The sequence below is a fragment of the Piliocolobus tephrosceles genome, chromosome 10, assembly GCF_002776525.5.
Source record: "Piliocolobus tephrosceles isolate RC106 chromosome 10, ASM277652v3, whole genome shotgun sequence".
Classification (NCBI taxonomy): Eukaryota; Metazoa; Chordata; class Mammalia; order Primates; family Cercopithecidae; genus Piliocolobus; species Piliocolobus tephrosceles.
In genome coordinates this window covers 19,563,309-19,581,259 of record NC_045443.1, presented here as the reverse complement: position 1 = coordinate 19,581,259, position 17,951 = coordinate 19,563,309, and the positions used below count along the sequence as shown (strand labels likewise).

The window sequence follows — 17,951 nt, the reverse complement described above, 5'->3', positions numbered from 1 at the left end:
TGAGGCCAGGAGTTCAAGACCGGCCTGGTCAACATGGTGAAATCCCGTCTCTAATAAAAATACAAAAATTAGCCGGGGAGGTTGCAGTGAGCTGAGATCATGCCAGTGCACTCCAGCCTGGGTAAAAGAGTGAGACTCTGTCTCAAAAAAAAAAAAAATTTAGCTGGGATGGGCATGGTGATACAAGCCTGTAACCCAGATACTCAGGAAGCTGAGGCACAAGAATCACTTCAGCCTGCGACGCAGAGTACTGAGCCAAGATCGTGCCACTGCACTCCAGCCTGGGCAACAGAGTGAGACTCAGTCACAGTTTAAAAAAAAATAAAGTAAAAAATAAATATATAAAACCTGATACTCAAAATTGCTTGATACTTGAATTGAGAGTGTTTATTTACCCTGATGGGTTAGTTTTCTACCATCCAATACATATATCCATTAGATACATGCATAACTTCCAAGCATTTGAAACGTGGCTAGTCTGAATTGAGAAATGTTGTATGTCTCAAATACACATCATATCTGTAAGATTTAGCATCAAAAAGTACAATTTACTGATTTTGTAAATTGATAATGCTGAAATAATAATATATTAGGTAAAACCAAAGATAATTATTTTCACCTGTTTTTTATTTTAATATGGCATTAGGAAATTTAAAATGACATGTGGTTCACATATATTTCTATTACCCAGCGCTATCACAGAATAAGCCATAAAATACTCACTTTCCTCACTTCACTGTTTTAGAAGTTATTATGCCTGTATTTTCTATCTCCTACTGTATAATTGTACATTAATATAAGGAAATCTTTGCAACTGGGTTCCTAGTTTAGTATTGCTTTATTCAACTAATCTGTTGAAAAAACTCTACATTTCCAATATTAGAAAGGCTGACTACAATTAAGGCTGAGGTAACAACAGTTCAGACTTAAACCCTCCAGTATACTATTCAGAGGGATTTTGCGATGACTCCACTCAGGATTATCTGTATATGGTCCCCATAGGGTCTTAGAGTCATTTTGTCCCAGCATCCTTCCAGACACCGAAGAATAGGCTCTAACAGCATCTAGAACTCAGAGAGTAACCATCAAGAGTTTTAGTCCAAGTGCATGCACAATCCCAACACTCTGAGAAGCCAAGGTGGGAAAATCACTTGGAGCCCAGGAGTTTGAGATTAGCCTGGGCAACAAAGGGAGACTCCATCTCTAACCTTCCCCCCACAGAAAAGGAAAAAAAAAAAAAAGTTTATTTTAATCATCAATCATTCAGTCCCTGGAAATGAAATCAGTAATGAGAATTCTAACAGAAAATTGTTTTATCTTTTATTTTGGTCATTTATCAATCAAAAATCATTAAAAAAAAAAAAAAGAAGTAAAATTTAGAACTAAAGAGTGCTTATATTAAAGAAAAACGTAATAGAATCACACATATTTCACTTAAATACAAACTCTTCTCCGCTAAAGGAAAAAATAATTTTAGGCATCAACTAATCAACATCCTACAGAATATGAGTCAGAGACAAATCTGCTGTTGCTTCAAATAGTCTAGTACCATTCTCTTTACATGAGCATTTCATGTTGCTGAATATGGTTTTAGTTTTCAAATATGTTTTATATTTTCACTCATAAATATATCAATTATCACTGAACTCAAGCCACTACACATGGTGTTATGAAGAAAAAGAAACCAATTTCAATCATGAGGGAAAAGCTGGTTGTTGAACACTGATATGGTCTGGCTCTGTGTCCCCACCCAAATCTCATCTTGAATTATAATCCCCATGTGTTGAGTGGGAAACCTCCCAGGTGACTGGATCATGGTGGGCGATTTCCCCGATGCTGTTCTTGTCATACTGTGAGAGTTCTCACGAGATCTGACGGTTTTAAAAAATGGCAGGTTCCCCTGCACTCTCTGCCATCACCTTGTGAAGAAGAGGTACTGCTTCCCCTTCACTTTCCACCATGATTGTAATTTTCCTGGGGTCTCCCCAGTCATGCAGAACTGAGTCAATTAAACCTCTTTTGTTTATAAATTACTAAGTTTCAGGTAGTATCTTTATAGCAGTGTGAAAAACGGACTAATACAAACATTGACTGTTTTAAATGTGATCTTCCACTGAAATACCCTATATACTAATGCACGTTGGCCGGGCATGGTGGCTCACACCTGTAATCCCAGCACTTTGAGAGGCCGAGGCAGGTGGATCACCTGAGGTTAGGAGTTCGAGACTAGCCTGACCAACTTGGTGAAACCATGTCTCTACTAAAAATACAAAAATTAGCTGGGCGTGGTGGCAGGTGACTGTAATCCCAGCAACCTCGAGGCTGAAGCAGGAGAATAGTTTGAACCTGGGAGGCCGAGGTTGTGATGAGTCGAGATCACACCATTGCTCTGGGCGACAGAGCAAGAGTCCGCCTCAAACAACAACAACAAAAAAATGTTAGTGGCCAAGCAGCTTTTCTAAAATTCGAAACATAGAATTACTGAATTGGTTTTTTCTTTTTCCAAACAAATTTATTTGGATGAAGCAATCCTAAGACTATCTTTGTTAGTACTAAGATCATGGTATTCATATTCCCAGAAGTCCTATGAAGATCAACAAGGGGCTATCAGAACACAAATCAGAAAGCACCAGTTTTACAGACAATGAGGTGATCAAAGGAAGAAAAATTCCAAATAGAAATGTTGATTTATTGGTTTCTATAAATACACCAGAGTAACATAATTAACGACCCCAGATTCTTTCTGCCTCTGAAATTCAGAATCTGCCACTGACCATGACCACAAACAATATTTAATATGGCTAGGCGCGATGGCTCACGCCTGTAATTCCAACACTTTGGCAGGCCGAGGTGAGTGGACTGATTAAGCCCAGGAGTTCGAGACCAGCCTAGCCAACATGGCGAAACCCTGTCTTTACCAAAAAATAATAATAATAATACATATATATGTATGTGTGTGTGTGTGTGTGTGTGTGTGTGTGTATACACAAAATACAAAAATTAGCCAGACGTGTGGCATGTGCCTGTGGTCCCAGTTACTTTGGAGATTGAGGTGGGAGTATCACCTGAGCCCAGGAGCCAGAGGTTGCAGTGAGCTGAGACTGCACTACTGCACTCTAGCCTGGGCAACGGAACAAAACTATGCCTCAAAAAAAAAATTTTTTTAATCTGTTCTTGCCTCAGTTCCTTATCTATAAAATGAGGGCAACAACAGTAATTAACTCAAAGAATTATTTTAAGAATTCGTTTAGTTAAAATATGTAATATAATAATATACATATTCAATGTCAAAGGGTCTGCAATGCATCAATCGTTTCCTATAATTCTTTCTGACCCTTACTTCATCTTGCTCACCACAAAACAAACATGAGAAACTTTTTTCACCAATTGCATTTTTAACTTCTAGATAGTCAAAGCTCACTAATCAGAAATATTTGTTTTTAAATATTTTCAAATTGCTACCATAATCGCTTATATATATGAAACTACACGCTCTTCCCTAAATAGTTCACTTTTTAAAATGCTCCCTTTTTTGCTGTTTTTTATTTTTTTATGTTTTTTGAGGTGGGGTCTCGCTCTCTCACCCAGACGAGTGTCGTGGCGTGACCTCAGTTCACTGCAACCTCTGCCTCCCGGTTTCAAATGATTCTCCTGCCTCAGCCTCCCAAATGCCTGAGATTACAGGTGCGTGCCACCACATTCAGCTAATTTTTACATTTTTAGAAAAAACAGGGTTTCACCATGTTGGTCAGACTGGTCTCGAACTCCTGACCTCAAATGATCCGCCCGCCTTGGCCTCCCAAAGTGCTCAGATTACAGGCGTGAACCACTGCACCCGGTCCCTTTTTTCTCTTTCAAAAGCCTACATACTTTCTGTAACCAGACAGTAGTAATAATTTTACAAAACTGTGAGTATACTAAATAATCACTGAACTGTAGTAACCTTAAAAATGTTAAATTTTATGTGTATAAATTATGTACTTTAAAAAAATACCTGAAATGATCCCCCTTGTCACCATAACACAATAGACTCCATTAGAAACAGGGAAAAGGATAACCAAAGACTAGGAGAAGGTTATTTACAATATATATATCTAACAAAAGACATATTCAAACTTTCTGAAGAATTTCTATTAAGTCAATACTAAAAGACAAACCAACCAATCAACACAATTGGCAAAGACTTGAATAGGAACTTCACCCAAAATAGAATATTCAGATACCCATAGCACAAAATGTGGTCAACATCACTGCAAAATGATGAAACAAAAATTAAAGCCACAATGAGATGCCACTATTCATCCACTAGAATGGCCAAAATTAAAAGGATCAGTAGATGCCTGTAATCCCAGCACCTTGAATGGCCGAGGCAGGTAGATCACTTAAGGCCGGGAGGTGTGGGTTACATGAACTGAGATCGCACCACTGCACTCCAGCCTGGGTTACAGAAACTTTATCTCAAAAAAAAAAAAAAAAAAGAGAGAAAAGAAAAGAAAGGACTGGTAGTATTAAGATACTATATAGTTAAGAGGAATGAATATGTATGTGTAATCAGACGACATTTAAAAAGGAATGTCCATGGGGCAACTCGGTTAATACTAGCCAAAGATGGTGGAGCATGGTGCCTCATGCCTGTAATCCCAGCATTTTGGGAGGTCACAGGAGGAGGATCGCTTGGGCCTGCGAGTTCGAAACCAGCTTGGGCAACATAGCAAAACCCCATCTCTACAAGAAACTAGCTGGATGTGGTAGCACACATCTGTTAATCCCAGCTACTTGGGAGACTGTGGTGTGAGTAACACCTGAGCCAGGGAGATCGAGGCTGCAGTCAGTAGAGATCAAGCCACTACACTCCAAACTTGGTGACCCTGTGAGTGAGACCCCGTCTCAAAAAAAAAAAGCAACCAATGATTGGAAACAATCCAAATGCCCAACAGCAAGTGAATGGATTTATCTGTACAGTGGAATACTACAGAGCAATGTTTTTAAATGACTTCTTCATAAAATCTGTACAAATCTCGCTGATATTTTGTTGACTGAACAAAAAGCCAGATACAAGAGTTCACACGACTGAGTTCACAAAGTAAGTATGAAAGAAATTAGAATATAGTCTGTGCAGATGGGTGGAGGGCAGGAGAAGAGAGAGAGCAGCAAAGGACCTTAGAAATCTTGTCTTACTGAAATACTCTCCATCAGGATGGTAGTTACAAATGTACATACAAACATAAGAAACAAATCGTTAAACTGTTAAACAAGTGTGCATTAGACAGAACTATAAATTATAACGTATCTTTAAACAAAATGAAAAAAAAAAGCAGAGACTTACCTCAAACATCACCTTATCACTTCCTCTCTCTATAGTCATCTGCCACTCATCTTCTACTATCTTTTCCCAGCCCCTGTTATAATTTAATTGATCACTAACCCAGAGAATCTTTCATAGGTCACTATTAAAGCACTTATATTTCATTATTTAAGTTTCTTTAGATCTGTATAAACCCAGAGACTACAAGTTCCCTGAGTATAGAGGCCTGCCCCCCTCTTTTTTTTTTTTGGAGACAGGGTCTCTCTCTGTCACCCAGGCTGGAGTGCAGTCTCAGCTCACTGCAGCCCCAATCACCCGGACTCAAGTGATCCTTCCACCTCAGTCATCCTGAGTAGGTGGGTCTACCGGTACACGCCAACACACCTGGCTAATTTTTGTATTTTTTTTTTTTTTTGTACAGACAAGGTTTCGTCACTTTGCCCAGGCTGGTCTCAAACTCCTGGGCTTAAGCAATCTGCTTGTGTCAGCCCCGCAAAGTGATGGGATTACAGGTATGAGCCACGGCACCCTGCCTACTCTGTTTTTCTCATTACCTCATTTCCATAATGCCCAGCATAGTGCCATGTACTTTAGACATCAATGTTTTGTTGATTTAAATAATTCCTATGATTCATGTATGGAACAATACCTCACTAAATCATATACCTTAACTTTTTTTCTTTCAAAGACAATTTCTTTCCCCTCTGCAATAGGAAACATCTACGGTTTCTAAGAAGAGGATTTGGAAAAAACAAAAAACAAAAAACATTTGTACAGGCTTTGAAATTAACCTGCATATACATCATCATCAACTAGCAGAATGGCTGCCTTAAAATATACTTACACACACATACACACATGGAAATACACTGAAGATGTAAATGATTTAAATGATTCTTTTACTTTAATAAATAATCTCATATTTATTGTGCACACACTGAACAAGAACTTCATGAGGTAACCAGTACTACCAACTACACATTAGACAGGAAGTTAAGAAAGCAGTTCGCAGTCACATTTCTAGCAAATGTCATGGCCAAGATCTGTAGTATGACTACAAGAAACAATGGGGTGTTAAAGTAATAGGACCTGTGCCCCAGAAAATTAATTAGACCATTTATTTACTTATTTATTCATTTATTCATTTACTACCTGCTTCATTTTTTTCTTCAAAGACCACTTATTTAAAAGAAAATAAATTAAGAAAAAAAATCTGAATGGTTAAACATATGAAAAGATGTTCAACCTAACCCATAATGAAAGAAATACTAATTAAAACTATTAAGATGGGCCAGGCGTGGTGGCTCACACCTGCAATCCCAGCACTTTGGGAGGCCAAGGTGGGCAAATCACAAGATCAAGAGATCAAGACCATCCTGGCCAACATGGTGAAACCCCATTTCCACTAAAAATACAAAAATTAGTTGGGCATGATGGTGGGTACCTGTAGTCCCAGCTACTCGGGAGGCTGAGGCAGGAGAATCACTTGAACCTGGGAGGCGGAGGTTGCGGTGAGCCGAAATCACACCACTAGACTCCAGCCTGGCAACAGAGCGAGACTCCGTCTCAAAAAAAAAAAAAAAAAAACTATCAAGATGTGATTTCTCTGAGACCAAAGGGGGCGTGGATCACTGGAGGCCAGAAGTCCAAGACCAGTCTGGCCAACGTAGTGAAACACCATCTCTACTAAAAATACCAAAAAACAAAAACAAAAAAAAACAAAATTCGCTGGGCATTGTGGCACCTGCCTGTAATCCCAGCTACTCCAGAGGCTGAAGCATCACAATCAATTGAACTGACGAGATGGATGTTGCAGTGAGCCGACAGCATGCCACTGCGCTACATTTAGCCTGGGCGACAGAGTCAAATTCTGTATCCCAAAAAAAAAACAAAAAACAACAAAAAAAGATATAATGTCTCACCCATGAGATTAGCAAAAATCCCAAAGTTTGACAATCCCCTCTCAGCAAAGCCTTGGAGACATTCCAACATTAGGCAGACACTCTAACTTTACTGATGATGGTACTAGCTCTAGGGAATGACAATTTGGCAAGTTATCAAAATTACCAATGTTTACATTAACCTTTGATCCACCTACTCACATCACTTAGGGGATATTTCCTACATACATAATTATACATGTACAAAATGACACATATTCAGGATTCATCACTATAGCACTATTTCCAACAGCAAGAAAAGAAGCAACCCAAGTGTATCTACAAAGTTTGGGTACAGTCCTAAAATCACACAATGGAAGGCGACAAAGCTGAAAAAATGAGACTATTCACTATGAACTGATATGAAAAGATCCCAGCATAAAGTACATTCAAAAAGAAAGATACAAACAATCGGGAGGAGGAAGATGGAGATAGAAGAAAGGTCTACCATGCAGCTCCCACTTTGGCAGAGAGAACACCACGTAGAGACGCACACCGTGAACTTTTGCTTCAAGAACCACCCCAGGAATATGTCAGGCAAACTGAAAAAATTCACAGATCCTTTGAAAGAAGCGGTACACTGCTGCAAATTTCGTGAGACAGGTAAAAAACTGTGAGTCCCCAAAATGTAAGAGAAGGAAAACCTGCCTCCAAACACACATCCCCACTGGGGAATCTGAAAATCCAGATCATGGGAGAAGGATTCAACCTTACCTAGGGCTGAAATAGATTTAAGGGAACTGTGCAAAATACAAAAGTAGAAGCAGCAGTGGGAAATGCCTTGTAAGCATTCCCAGCCTCTAGCTAGAGCCCAGGGAAGCCATCCCTGACTGTATCTCACAAGGGTACTAGCAGAAGACAGCCAATAGAATTAGGGAAGGGTCACAGGGCAAAAGAAGCTTCAAATGAGATTAGTAACAATTTCAGCTGGACATGGATTTTCTTGAGCAGAAAAGGGAGGTGGGTGGGAACAGTTACCAGCGCAGAGCTGCTGACAGAGTAGGCGGATGGGGAGGGGCGAGGTCTGAAGGCCTTGCTTTCTCAGCAGGGAAGCCTGGGACAAGGTCTGAGCGGGAAACCAAGGGAGTGAGAGTGGCTTCACCTACCACGTGGGAGCTGAATGAGGTCTCTTGCAACCAGGTCTCTCACAATCCCCCACTTCCCTGGTGAACTATATGACACAGCAGAGACAGCCATAATCCCCTGTGGAACATAACCCGACTGGCCTGAGAACCAACGCCCTATCTCCCACAGTGGCTGTGGCAAGCAGAACCCAAGGAAAGTGAGTCTGAGCCTAATTCTGCCTAACCCTGCTCCCACCAGATGATGTTTCTCTACCTGCCCCTTTAGCCGAACAGGAAACATAGCCCCACCCATCTCCCAAGAAACCAAAATACTTGCCCAGGCCAACTTAGGACAAGCAATCTCCCTACTTACTATTACTGCAGCTAGTGCTCTCTTCAAAGTGTCACCTCCTGGCTGGAGGCCAACCAACTCAGGCCATTAGAGCAACTCATGGCAGAATAACCCAGATCCCAGGAAGGGGAAACAATAGCTAATTCCACTGCCTGCAACATCCTGGCCAACCAGAGGTCCTGAGTGTGTCCACATTACAAGCTCACTGCTAGCATAACCAGTATTCAAGAAAGCAAGTACACTAAACATACCTACAACCAAAGACTATCAAAGAGTCCACTTCACTCCCCTGTGCCACCTCCACCAGAGCAGGTGCTGGTATCCACAAGCTTGGAGACCTGAAGATGAATCACATCACAGGACTCCTTGTAGGCATTCCCCAGCACCATCTCAGAGCCTGGTAGCCCTGCTGCTGGATGGCTATACCCAGAAGAGCAATAACAATCACCGCAGTCCAGCTCTCAGGAAGCCCCATCCCTAGAGGAAGTGGGAGACAACAGGCCTTGAGATCCAGTCTTTTCCACTGAAATAGTCTAAACAAATGAGAAGGAACCAGAAAAGTAATTCTGGTAATACAACAAAACAGGGTTCTATAATCCCAGCAACGTATCCAAACCAAGAAGAAATTTCTGAATTTCCAGATAAAGAATTTAGAAGGTTGATTATTAAGCTACTCAAGGAAATAAGAGAGAAAGGTGAAAACCAAATTAAAGACAACAATACAGGATATGCACGAAAAATTCTCCAGAGAAAAAGATACCATAAAGAAACAGCAATCACAACTTCTAGAAATAAAAGACACACTTAAGAGAAACAGAAAATGCACTGGAAGCTGGGCACCATAGCTCACACCTGTAATCCCAGCACTGCGGGAGGCTGTGGCGGGCAGATCACCTGAGGTCGGGTGTTCAAGGCTAGCCTTGCCACCATGGTGAAACCCCGTCTCTACTAAAAATACAAAAATTAGCCAGGGATGTTGGGGTGCGCCAGTAACCCCAGCTACTCAGGAGGATGAGGCACAAGAATCACTTGAACCCAGGAGGTGGAGGTTGCAGGTTGCCATAAGCCAAGATTGTGCCACTGCACTCCAGCCTAGGTGACAGAATGAGACTCTGCCTCAAAAAATAAAAAAAAATTTAAAAAAGGACGGACGGACGGAAGGAAGGAAGGAAGGAAGAACAATCACAACTTGCAACTTCTAGAAATAAAAGGCACACTTAGAAAAACAGAAAATGCACTGGAGGCCAGGCATGGTGGCTCACGCCTATAATTCCAGCACTTTGGGAGGCAGAGGCGGGTGGATCACCTGAAGTCAGGAGTTCAAGACCAGCCTGGCCAACATGATGAAACCCTGTCTCTACTAAAAAAAATACAAAAATTAGCCGGGCGTGGTGCTGGGCACCTGTAATCCCAGTTACTCGGGAGGATAAGGCAAGAGTATCACTTGAACCTGGGAGGCGGAGGCTGCAGTGAGTGGAGATAGCACCATTGCACTCCAGCCTGGGCAACAGAGTGAGACTTGGTCTCCCCCCCAAAAAAAAAAAAAAAAAAAAAGATGCACTGGAAAGTTTCAACAACAGGCTAGAACAAGTAGAAGAAAGAATTTCAGAGCTCAAAGACAAAGCTTTCAAAATAACCCCATCAGACAAAGACAAAGAAAAGATAATTTTAAAAAAATTAACAAAGTATCCACGAAATGTGGGATTACATCAAACAACCAAACCTAAGAATAACTGGTGTTTCTGAAAAAGAAGAGAAATCTACAAGTTTGGAAAACTTACTTGAGGGGAATAACTGAGGAAAACTTCCCTGGCCTTGCTAAAGATGTACACATCCAAATACAAGAAGCTCAAAGAATTGCTGAAAAATTCATTAAAAAGATCATCACCTAGGCACACAGTCATCAGGTTATCTGAAGTCAAGATGCAGTAAAGAATATTAAGAGCTATGGGATAAAAGCATCAGATAACCTATAAAGAAAAACCTATCAGATCAACAGCAGATTTCTCAGCAGAAACCTTACAAGCCAGAAGAGACTGGGGTCCCATCTTCGGCTGCCTGAAACAAAATAATTATCAGCCAAGAATACTGTATCCAGCAAAACTAAGCTTCATAAATGAAGTAGAAAGCAAGTCTTTTTCAGACAGACAAAGGCTAAGAGAATTTGCCACTACCAAGCCAGCACTACAAGAAATGCTAAAAGAAGTTCTAAATCTTGAAATAAAAGCTCAAAACACACCAAAATAGAACCTCCTCGGCTGGGCGCAGTGGCTCATGCCTGTAATCCCCGCACTTTGGGAGGCCAAGGTGGGCAGATGACCTAAGGTCAGGCGTTCAAGACCACCCTGGTCAACATGGCAAAACCCTGTCCCTACTAAAAAATACAAAAATGAGCCAGGCGTGCTGGTAGGCACCTATAATCCCAGCTACTTGGGAGGGTGAGGCAGAAAGAATTGCTTGAACCCGAGAGGCTGAAGTTGCAGAGAGCCAAGATTGTGTCACTGCACTCCAGTATGGGCAACAGAGTGAGACTCCATGACAAAAACAAGACAAAAAAGAATCTCCTTAAAGCATAAATCTCATAGGACCTATAAAACAGTAACACAATGAAGGGAAAAAAAGAAAAAAAAAACAGCTATTAAGGCAACAAAAAGCATGATGAATACAACAGTACTTCATATCTCAATCCTAATGCCGAATGTAAATGGCCTAAATGCTACATTTAAAAGATAGAGAATGGGAGAATGGATAAAATTCCATCAACCAAGTATCTGCTGTCTTCAAGAGACTCACCTAACACATAAGGACTCACATAAACTTAAGGTAAAGGGGTAGAAAAAGACACTCCATGCAAATAGAAACCAAAAGCAAGCAGATGTAGCTATTATTATATCCGACAAAACAGACTTGAAAGTAACAATAGTAAAAAAAAAAAAAAAAAAAAAAAAACTCACACACACACAAAGAGGGACACTAAATAATAAAAGAATTAGTCCAATAGGAAAATAACAATCCTAAATATATATGCATCCAACTGGAACTCCCAAATTCATAAAACAATTACTAGACCTAACAAATAAGATAGACAGCAACACAATAAACACAGCAAATAACAATCCTAGCAACATAATAATGTAATAATAATTGTATCTTGACTTTAGATAACCTGATGACTGTGTGCCTAGGTGATGATCTTTTTGCGATAAATTTCTCAGCTGTTCTTTGAGCTTCTGATATTTGGATGTCTACATCTCTAGCAAGGCCAGGGGAAGTTTTCCTCAGTTATTCCCCTAAAGTAAGTTTTCCAAATAATAGTGGGAGACTTCAATACTCCACTGACAGCATTAGACAGGTCATCAAGACCAAAAATAAATCAAGAAATAATGGATTTTAAACTACACCCTGTAACAAATAAACTTAACAAGTATTTACAGAACATTCTACCCAGAAACTGCAGAATACACTTTTGTTTTTGAGGCCTGTCACCCAGACTAAAGTGCAGTGGCGCAATCTTGGCTCACTGCAATCTCTGCCTCCCAGGCTCAGTCAATCCTCCCACCTCAGCCTCCCGAGTAGCTGGGACTACAAGTGTGCGCCACCATGTTCAGCTAATCCTTTGGTTTTTGTTGAGACAAGGTTTCACCATGTTGTCCAGGCTGGTCTCAAACTCCTGAGCTAAAGCCATCCACCTGCTTTGGCCTCCCAAAGTGTGAGACCTACCATGCCTGGCCAGGATATACATTATTTTCATCAGGACATGGATAGACCAAGACAGACCATATGATAGCTCACAAAACAAGTCTCTATAAATTTAAGAAAATCTAAATTATATCAAGTATCCTATCAGACCACAGTGGAATGAAACTGGAAATTAACTCCAAAAGAAACCCTGAAAACTATACAAACATATGGAAATTAAATAATCTGCTCTGGAATAATCCTTGAGTCAACAATGAAATCAAGGTGGAAATTAAAAAATTCTTTGAACAATAATATAATGTCACAACTTATCAAAACCACTGGGATACAGCAAAAGCGGTGCTAAGAGGAAAAGTTCAAGCATTAAATGCCTACATCAAATGCCAGACAAGGTGGTTCACGCCTGTAATCCCAACACTTTAGGAGGCCTAGGCAGGTGGATCACCTGAGGTCAGGAGTTTGAGACCAGTCTGGGCAACATGGTGAAAGCCTGTAAAAACACAAAACTTAGCTGGGTATGGCGGCCCACACCTGTAATCTCAGCTTACTTGGGAGGCTGAGACAGGAGACTCACTTGAACCCAGAAAGCAGAGGTTGCAGTGAGCCGAGATCATGTCACTGCACTCCAGCCTGGACGATAGAGTGAGACTGTCCCAAAAAAAAGATAGGTCTGAAAGGTCACAAATAGGCAATCTAAGGTCATACCTTAAGGAATTAGAGAAACAAGAAAGAACAAACAAAACCCAAACCCAGCAGAAGAAAATAAATAAATAACAAAGACCAGAACAGTGCTAAATGAAACCAAAAGAACAAAAATACAAAAGATAAATGAACAAGCTGGTTCTTTGAAAAGATAAAATTGATAGACCATTAATGAGACTAACCAAGAAAAGAAGAAAGATATCTAAATAAGCTCAATTAGAAACAAAATTAAAGATATTACAACCGATACCACAGAAATACAAAGATCATTCAAGGCTACTATGAATACCTTTACATGCACAAACTAGAAAATCTAAAGGAGAGGATAAACTCCGGGAAATATACAACCCTCCTAGATTACATCAGAAGAAATAAAAACTCTGAACAGACCAATAACAAGTAGAGAGATTGAAAGAGTAATAAAAAATTGTCAACAAAAAGTCTGGGACCAGTCGGATTCACAGATGAATTCTATCAGACATTCAAAAAGACTTGGTGCCAATCTTAATGAAACTATTCCAAAAGAGAGAGAAAGAGGGAATCCTCCCCTAAATCATTCTATGAAGCCAGTATCACCCTAATACCAAAATCAGGAAAGGATATAAAAAAATAAATCTACAGACCAATATCCCTGATAACACAGATGCAAAAATCCTCAACAAAATACTAGCTAACCGAATCCAACAGCCTATCAAAAAGGCAATCCACCATGATCAGTGGGTTTCATACCATGGAAGCAGGGATGGTTTAACATCCACAAGTCAGTAAATGTGATGTATCACATAAAAAGAGTTTTTAAAAAAATCATGTGATCTCAATAGATGCAGAAAAAGCATATAACAAAAAAATCCAGCAGCCCTTTATGATTAAAACCCTCAGCAAAACTGGCATAGAAGTAACATACCTTAACGTAATAAAATGCATATATTAAAAACCCACAGCCCATATTCTACTGAACAGGAAAAAGTTGAAAGCATTCACCGTGAGAAATGAGAACAAGACAAGGATGTCCACTCTTACCACTTGCATTCAACATAAGTACTGGATGTCCTAGCCAGAGCAATCAGAGAAAAGAAATAAAGGAATCCAAATAGGTAAAGAGGAAGTCAAACTGTTGCTGTTTGTTGATATGATAGTATATCTAGAAAACCCTAAAGACTCATCCAAAAAGCTTGTAGTCTGACAAACAAATTCAGTAAACTTTCAGGATACAAAATCAACGTAAATTAGTAGCACTGCTCTACACCAACAATGACGAAGTTGAGAAAAAATCAAGAACTTAACCCCTATTACAACAGCTACAAAAAAATAAAATACTTAGGAACAGACCTAACCAAGGAGGTGAAAGATGTCTACAAACAAAACTACAAAACACTGCTGAAAGAAATCATCAACACCACCAACAAATGAAAACACATCCCATGCTCATGGATGGGTAGAATTAATATTGTGAAAACGACAATACTGCCAAAAGCAATCTACAGATTCAACGCAATTCCCATCAAAGTACTATCATCAATCTTCACAGAACTAGAAACAATCCTAAAATTCATATGGAACCGGAAGAGAGCCCAGATAGCCAAAGCAAGACTAAGCAAAAAGAACAAATCTGGAGGCATCACATTATCTGACTTTCTACACTGCAAGGCTATGGTTACCAAAACAACATGGTCCTGGAATAAAACAGACACATAGACCAATGTAATAGAGATCCCAGAAATTAAAGTCAAATATTGGTGACTCACGCTTGTAATCCCAGCATTTTGGGAGACCTAGGCGGGCAGATCACTTCAGGTCAGGAGTTGGAGACCAGCCTGACCAACAGGGTAAAACCCTGTTTCTACTAAAAATACAAAAATCAGCTAGACATGGTGGCAGGCACTTGTAATCCCAGCTACTCAGGAGTCTGAGGTGGGAGAATTGCTTGAACTTGGGAGGCAGAGGTTGCAGTGAGTCAAGATCACGCCACTGCACTCTGGTCTGGGTGACAGAGTGAGACTGAGTCTCTAAAAAATAAACACAAAAAACCATAAAGTGGGGAAAGGATACCCTTTGCAACAAATGCTGCTGGGATAACTGCCAAGCCACATGCAGAAGAATGAAACTGAATCCTCATTTCTCACCTTATACAAAAATCAACTCAAGATGGAGCAAAGACTTAAATCTAAGACCTTAAACCATAAAAATTCTGGAAGATAACATTGGAAAAACTCTTCCAGACATTGGCTTAGGCAGAGTTTATGACCAAGAACCCTAAAGCAAATGCAACAAGAACAAAAATAAACAGATGAAACCTAATTAAACTAAAGCTTCTGCACATAAAAAGAAATAATCAGCAGAATAAACAGACAACCCACAGAAAGAGAGAAAATATTTGCAAACTATGCATCCAACAAAGGACTAGTGTCCAGAATCAATAAGGAACTAAAAACAAATCAACAAGAAAAAAAAAGAATGATAATCCCATCGAAAAGTGGGCAAATGATATGAATAAGCATTTCTCAAAAGAAGATATACAACACAACACAATACCACCTTATTGCTGGAAGAATAGCCACAATTTAAAAGGCAAGAAACAATAGATGTTGGCATGGATATGGTGAAAAGGGAACACTTTTACACTGCTGGTGAAAATATAAACTAATACAACCACTATAGAAAACCGTACAGAGATTTCTTAAATAAAAGTAGAACTACCATTTGATCCTGCAATCCCACCACTGGTTACCTATCCAGAGGGGAAAAAGTCATTATATGAAAAAGACACTTGCACACATGTTTACAGCAGCACAACTCGCAACTGCAAAACTGGACCCAGGGTAAATGCCCTTCAATCAGTAAGTGGATAAAGAAAATGTGATATATATATATATATATATTCACACACACACACACACCCCATGAAATACTACTCAAGCCATAAAAAGGAACAAAATATGGCTTTCACAGAAACCTGGATGGAGTTGGAGACCATTAGTCTAAATGAAGTAACTCAGGAAAGGAAAACCAAGTATCGTTCTCACTTGTAATTAGGAGCTAAGCTACGAGCAGGCATAAGAATGATATAATAGACTTTGGGGACTAGGAGGGAAGGGTGGGGGTAGTTAGGTATAAAAGACTACACACTGGGTACAGTGTACGCAGCTCAGGTGACAGGTGCACCAAAATCTCAGAAATCACCACTAAGGAATTTATTCAATGTAACCAAAAACCACCTGTTACCCAAAAACTATTCAAATTAGGGCCAGATGTGGTTAATCCCAGCACTTTGGAAGACCAAGGTAGGCGGACCACAAGGTCAAGAGTTCAAGACTAGCCTGGCCAATATGGTGAAACCACATCTCTACTAAGAACACAAAAATTTGCTGGGCGTGATGGCATGTGCCTGTAATCCCAGCTACTCGGGAGGCTGAGGCAGGAGAATCACTTGAACCCAAGAGGGGGAGGTTGCAGTGACCCAAGATCATGCCACTGCACTCCAGCCTGGGCGACAGAGCAAGACTCCATCTTGTGGTGGGGGGGAGACTATTCAAATTAAAACAAAAAAGAAGGTACATATATACAATATAATATTTCAAGAATGGAAGAACCTTGGTTTATAGAAAAACAAGTAACCTGTGTATTTAAAGCTGCTCTAAAATTAAGTTTGTTTCTTTTTAAAGCAAGGTACAGATAGTATTTAATTTACTAGACTTTGGGTAAGAAAGGAGAATGAGACTACATATTTATCTGCTTGTGGATGCATAAGGAAGTACTTAAAAAAATCACAAGAAAAAAATAATAATTATATATTTGGGAGGAAGCAGGGAAACAGGAACGAGAGAGACAAATAATTCTTAGTGTAAACTTTTGTTATAATGTTTTGTTGATTGCTTTTTCCAAAAAAGTTGTTTTTAAAAGCAACTCCACAAGAATTACCTCACTCTCTATAAAACCCAAGGGAGGCCGGGCGCGGTGGCTCAAGCCTGTAATTCCAGCACTTTGGGAGGCTGAGACGGGCGGATCACGAGGTCAGGAGATCAAGACCATCCTGGCTAACATGGTGAAACCCCGTCTCTACTAAAAATACAAAAAACTAGCCAGGCGTGGTGGCGGCGCCTGTAGTCCCAGCTACTCGGGAGGCTGAGGCAGGAGAATGGCGGGAACCCGGGAGGCAGAGCTTGCAGTGAGCTGAGATCTGGCCACTGCACTCCAGCCTGGGCGACAGAGTGAGACTCCGTCTCAAAAAAAAAAAAAAACCCAAGGGAAGTTACTGGCACAGTATTCATTTCAGTAAATGTGGTTTTAACAACTATTAAACTCCTTTAAACACAAACTTTTAATCTCTATGGTATATGCTACTTTCTATAAATAGAAACCAAAATATTTAATTTTTCATAAAGATAAATGGAATAGATTTTTACAGAAACTTGCTCTTTATAAAGATTTCCCAGAATACGTCTAATTTGACAAAAGTGATTTACAACTAATTACAACTAACCTCAGTAGTGTGACCTCAAAACTGAGTGAAAGGAATCAAGTCCTTTAATGTCCTACAACTTATTTATTTTATATAATAGTCAATGTTGTTTGCTAATGAAAATGCCGAAACCTTTGCCAGTAAGAAAACATAACCAGACCACCAAGTATTAAAAAAACCAACATGGCTTCCAGTCATTGGTCTACCACTAGCTATTTTCAAGACCCTAATCCAACAGCAACACTTCTGTACTTCAAATAGAAAAAAACAGACCAAATGAGCTTAATCTCTACCTACTTTTGAAATTCAATGTATGTACAAGAATCTTAAAACAAATGGTTGTTTTTAAAAAAATTTAGAGGAACAAAATTATGCCTATTAGGAAACATGTCAGCTTAAGCTAACATTTAAAAGAAAACAACAGGCTGTG

General features: G+C 39.7%; 1 protein-coding gene across 2 annotated transcripts in view; it reads right to left on the bottom strand.

The window, feature by feature from the left end:
- AEBP2 (AE binding protein 2) overlaps positions 1-17,951 on the bottom strand; it is an 83,519-nt gene that overhangs the window by 30,858 nt on the left and 34,710 nt on the right. The window lies entirely within an intron of this gene.